This window comes from Micropterus dolomieu, unplaced genomic scaffold (assembly GCF_021292245.1).
Source record: "Micropterus dolomieu isolate WLL.071019.BEF.003 ecotype Adirondacks unplaced genomic scaffold, ASM2129224v1 contig_13490, whole genome shotgun sequence".
In the NCBI taxonomy this organism is placed as follows: domain Eukaryota; kingdom Metazoa; phylum Chordata; class Actinopteri; order Centrarchiformes; family Centrarchidae; genus Micropterus; species Micropterus dolomieu.
Window position 1 is genome coordinate 1 of NW_025742476.1, and position 6,018 is coordinate 6,018.

At 38.5% G+C, this 6,018-nt stretch overlaps 1 long non-coding RNA gene across 1 annotated transcript; it reads right to left on the minus strand.

Annotated features, from left to right (window-relative positions):
- Positions 1–463: 463 nt before the first annotated feature.
- Positions 464–4,399, minus strand: LOC123966469. Its single transcript, XR_006823991.1, has 3 exons — positions 4,074–4,399; positions 3,258–3,331; positions 464–600 (listed from the first exon to the last, which is right to left on the minus strand). It is a non-coding gene; the product is annotated as an uncharacterized LOC123966469 (long non-coding RNA).
- Between the last annotated feature and the right edge of the window lie 1,619 nt (positions 4,400–6,018).

Consider the following 6,018-nt stretch of genomic DNA (forward strand, 5'->3'; position numbering starts at 1 on the left):
GGTGTTTGGGCTATATATCAAAATCAAATGGTCATAAAAGGTGTATTTGTTGTCCCATCTTGGTTCACTCAAAAAACTGAAGCTTTGATTTTAATTATTTTTATTTTTTCAACAGATTCCACACAATTGTTTTAGTTTAGTTAAAAGCAAAAAAATGTAATGAACTTGTATAAGAGTAACACAATGAATGTCAATTGATCCAACTAAAGATAAAAAACTTCTATAACAATATATTTAAGCTTACCTTTCAATATTTTATTTGGAGTAGTAAAAATATAGATTTATGTTCAATTAATTAAAACATTAGGTTTTCATTCAATATTTTTTTTCCAAATTAGATTGACACAAATCAAATGTTTGTCAACTGGTCCCACACAAATTAATTTCAACTGAATTTTGTTATGGACTTTATTCACCAACACATCAATATCATTTTGGTGCAATTGGTGAAAAAAAAAAAAAATACAGTAAAATTATTAGCACTATAAAGTGTTGAAAATCCCAACATCAGCTGGAGGAGTGGTAGCATCACCTCCCTCAACACGGATGCTGTACAGATAACTTGTCCAAGCTCCCTCGGAACAGCTATAGCATCAGATCCTTTACATAGGACAGAAAGAAAGTAGAAAAACAAATTATGAAATCACAAACAGATTTTGCAGAATTCTAAAGAGTAATTTTTGCATTTCAGGTGTCCTTTATGTAATGATTTAACAAAAATAGCATGATACAGTGCTATGTGTTTAAAAATTACAAGATGAAGTAGTGCTGGTGAATTAAATATTAGATACAATTGTGTATTATTTAATATACCTCACCAAGCACATTATTTGGAGGGCATGCAGTCTACTGCAAACCAACAGCTCTGCCATAAATCTTTACTTTTACTAAGCTTAGATATTTAACAAGTGTTTCTATTATTCTGCCCCCCTCATCTATGTCAATGGGGTAGACAATATTAGGAAAACTTTTCATTATAATGCACAGCAGATATTCCTGATAAAATGCATTGTGAGTATATATATATTAGATTTCCCAAAAGATACAAAAAACAAACAGATTTTCTGCAAATTGTAAGAAAGTAACAAGGTTACAGTTGTGCTCAAAAGTTTACACACACTTCTAAAGAACATACACGTCATGGCTGTTTGGGTTTCCAATAATAACTACAACTCAAATTTTTCTGTGATGAATCTTTGTCACAAAAACACGTCATGAATTTTGGTACTTTTATGAATTTATTATGGGTCTTCTGAAGATGTGACCAAATCTACTGGGTTAAAAATATACATACAGCAATGTTAATATTTGTTTAAAAGTCCCATTGTCATTTTTACCTCAATTAGACACTTTTGGTAGCCATCCACAAGCTTCTGGTTCAATCATTGACCACTCCTCTTGATAGATTTGGAGCAGCTGAGTTAAATTTAACAAACAGACTTGTTTCTTTGAAATAGTTCACGTTCTCGATTGGGTTTAAGTCAGGTAAGGTTGTGTACTGTTTAAAATTTTATGATACAAGTACCAAAAACACTTCTTACGACAGTAAGAAGTACAAAACGAGTAAGCAGTAGGGGTGTGTATCTTTACTGGCCTCACGATTCAATTCAATTACGATTATCAGATCAACAATTTGGTTCGAATCTTGATGCGTCACCTCAAGGGTGGGAATTTCTAGTCACCTCATTACGATTATGAGGCTACGATGCGACTGTAAGACAAAACTATCTAACAAATCAAACAAATAGGTAGTACTGAAAATGCAGATATTTAATGTTACTTCATATAAATGCAGCTAACATTGCATAGCATTATTACAGCGTTATTACTGACCTCTTTTGCTGATATTTTTATTTTTGATGCTGCTATGTTATTAGTATAGAGTCAGATTTGGTTTAACTATGCAATCTAAATAGCAATTGTAAGTCACTTTGGATAAAAGCGTCAGCTAAATGAATAAATGTAATGTCTCATCTAGTGTAGTTACATGTTTGTTTCTTGTCTTGTAAGTTGTTTATGGTAATCTTGTATTGAGCACCATGGACATGTGAGAAACGGCATTGGGTTCATTGTGTACTCGATATGTGGATGATTGACAACAAACAAATTTGAACTTACGGCCAAAAACCGTCCTGCTCAGCTTCCAGACCGCAGTCTGAAGAGAACTAGATCGCTAACTGCCTTCACTTTTCCAGCAGTTGGAGAACAGACAGACTTTAATTAACGGACAAACTGTAACCTACACTGTACATTTACAGCCAGACCGAAACGTAGTGCTCATATTTTCCTCTGCTCATTTTCACCGTCACCTACTGCCACCTATCACGTAGCTGAACTGTGAAGGAGGAGGAGAGGACGCTAGCTATGTGCCACCGTGCTGCACAGTGTGCGGGCGAAAATCATTAACGTTAGTTGCATATTGATTTTGTTGATCATGTGAAAGTTTAGTAGCAGCCGTTATTCAAACAGCTGTGTTACGACCCGTGAGGTCTGTGGGCTGTGCTTGTCTCTTTTCTGCAGGTGTACCTGGGCCCTGAGCCTGGCGCTGCGTAAATCCCGCAGCTGGAGCTGATCAGCGGCAATCAGTGGGGCACATAAGCTGAGCCAGTGAAGTGCTCTCAGGCTCACTCTTCCGTGGTTGCTCGCGTTAGACTGTGTGGCTTATTGTGTGGTCCGTAGCGAGACGTGATCTGCTGGATGCCGATCTTAACTACTCACGCCGTGTGTCTGGTGACTCTGCGGAGGCTGCCATCGGCCCCGTGTTCACGACCAGCTAGAAGCCGGTGTGGTGAGGAGCGTCGATCTCCACATATGCCTCACCAGCGCGGTGGGAGCCGTAGAGACTCTGTATTGTGTTGCATAATTTCCGCTGAATATCTTAATTAATTTACTTTACATAACAAACGCCATATCGTCTCTAGTGTGAGCAGAGATCGCATTCAGTTGTTAAAACACCTTTTTTGTTACTAACTTAGAATAATTACATTAACATGACACGTTTTGGGTCATCCTTTGTTTTTCCACCCTGTTTATTTATCTCTTTGTTAGTCCCCCACTCCTAGACAAGCCGGGGACGTAACAAGCTGTCTGTCTTTTGTTTCTTTATTTCAGGCAAAATCACAATTCATTTTCATGTATTTCATGGCAGTTGGTTTTAACTGCCATGAAATACATGTTGTTTACAAGTGTATGTAAACTTTTGACCACAACTGTAGCCGTTTGGTTTAATGCAGGTAGTTACTACTGAAATTACCAACCGGGTTTTCTTTGAAGAGGATGTTTGGGTCTTCATCAGGTAGAAACCAATTGCCCTGAGGATGATCTCCCTCCTCTTTTCAACAGTTGCAAGAGAGACAAAAACAATACAGAAATACTTAAGGACTGCACATACACACATACTACACATTCTGACATGTCCAGTGATGTTAATGGTATGTGTCCTACATCTTTGATTTCTTAAACTCTGAAAGGACACAATAAACTTGCTATGAACATGTCCAGGGAGGTACACCCTCCCCCATTACTACATTGTGAACAAATCTGTGTTGAAATCATAATAAACAAAAGAAACCTTGCTGTCAAATAAATTATGTTATTATCACGGTGAAGCCTCTGCCCTGCTATCTGTGTCAGGGCTGAGCATCTTCACATAGACACAAACACAGAGCCAACTTAATGGCCAGCAGAGAGGCCGCAGGTAAAAACCTTAGTGAGTAAAAAGCCAGTACGTCATCAATACACCTGTTTAACAAGCGCATTGTATTTTGAGAAGCAAACTTTCTGTTGCTCATTCCAAATGTCAATATATCCGATCCCTAAACATAGCTCTGGTCATTGATGTGTATTTAAATAGTGAGGCAACTGCAAACAATAAAAAAATTATTTGTTTGAAAGTGGCACAAGTGTTGCTGTTTAGGCTTTGTGAGCAACAATCAAATCCCAATTGTATACTCATCAGGGTGCATACACAGATGTTTTGGGTTTCTGACTGTTTACTACTCTCTATACGTGTCAGAAGAGACGAGTCAACATCAACTTATTATTCTATAATTTCTACCAATTGCAAAACATACCTGTGGGCCAAAAGTATGCGAAGTTCCCTTCCTGCAGAGCCTCCTTTCTTCTTCAACACACTGAGGAGATTGGAAGTCTGTTTGTCTACAAACTTTGAGACAGTGGAACAGTAGAAATCCTCAGAATTTCCACCTAGAAACATATTCCACAAGCACAACATATTATTGGTAGTTGAAGAGCAGCCTTATGCGCTCTCCTTTACCTGGGAAAGGGAAGAGGATGAAATAAAGTTTTGGAAATTCAGACAGAAAAAGAGGCACACTTTCGTAATTTGTAGCAATACACTGACCTAAACGCCATGTCTACTCTGTGATGCCCTTTCCCCCCCATTTACAATAACAGATAGCTTGCACAGCTTTAGGCTAATAGTGACTCACTGAAGCTCATAAATACTTCAAACCATTGGCTGAATACAAGTCCAAAATATCTGTTTGTTAACAATTAAAATTAACATTAACGTTACCTGTTTTTAATCATGCAAAAACGTAACTTTTGCATTTATTATGACCAGTAAAATAAGCCTGATATCTGTATCAAGTATAGACAGGAACACAAGAGTAAAACTAATCTCTCCAAACCAAAGACACTGTGTTACAAAAGCAGCCTATGAAGAGCTAAAGATTAAGAGCTTAAACACAGACATGTAAAAACAGAGCTTTCTCTATGGACACCACAGCACAGGCTGAGGTGTTGAAGCGCCTGTAAACAGTGTTGCTATCGACAGCAGAGGGTTCAAGTGTTCACGGATTGGCAGGCTCGGCGGGATAAAAGCCGATCAACCTGGGTCATGCAGCAATGTTAGCTAGCTAACACATGTCCAAGAACCACCTCCCTGGGCTAGTTAACCTAACTGTTAACATTATACACCCGAAAAATGCAGGACGCCTTCTATCACAAACACAAAATACAATCATGCTCAATATGAAAATTATACAAAAAACAGTTACGGGTAAAAAGAACAGGTCCTTACCTCTTACAACTTTCAAAAACGAAGACCACAAGCAACTTGTCCACCAAAATTAACTCAGAAGAAGCAGTCAAGTGACATCGCACATGTGCTGGCTGAAATCTTCTTCTCCTTCTTTCGGTTTGACGCTGCCACCTTCTGAATGTAACAAGTACTCTTCTTCTTCTTAGTTAATGGCGGATTGCAAAAAACTTTTAAGTGCATACCGCCGTAACAAGTACTCAATCTAATCAGTTTTATTTAGCCTCAATTCATAACAAACGTAATCTCATTGCACTTTTCATATAGAGCAGGTCTAGAATATTATTACCAGAAACCCAACAATTCCCACCACTCCCTTTAACAGGTAGATACCTCAAGCAGAACACAGTATCTGGGTGGTTCAGCCATATGCTTCAATGACAACCCTAATTCACTGTTGTGATTAAACAACACTTTCATATTTTGCACAGATAGTGCGATTAGATGGAGTATTTGAGAATTATGTATACTGCCCCCCCACCTCCTTCTCCCACCACACACTTCAGCACGGTGGTCTCATATGTAGGCCTACTGTGTGTAAATATGTGTGTGTTAGTGTTTTACCTCTGAAAGCACCACATATAAGTGCCAACTCCAAGGAGTTAGACTTGTATTTAATTTATCAATTATGTGAAGAAGGGTTAACAGAGGCACTGTGACAGGTAGGACCAGCCATACATCTTAAAGCACTGTATGAGCCTACAACTAGCCTGAACACCATCACTGCATCGCCTCAGCCACTCCACAGCTCAACTAGACAACCCACCAGCAAGTGCTCTTTGGATTAATCAATGTTATAATTTGAAGAGATTGTAATAGAGTAATGAATAAACCTCTTGCATCACTACTATCCTAACATGTTAGCAGTCACCATCTTTGGGTTCACAGTCGTTAGGGAGGATCTATCTACCTCATTCCACTTTCTTGGAGGCCATGGGTTCATGATCCCCCAAGTC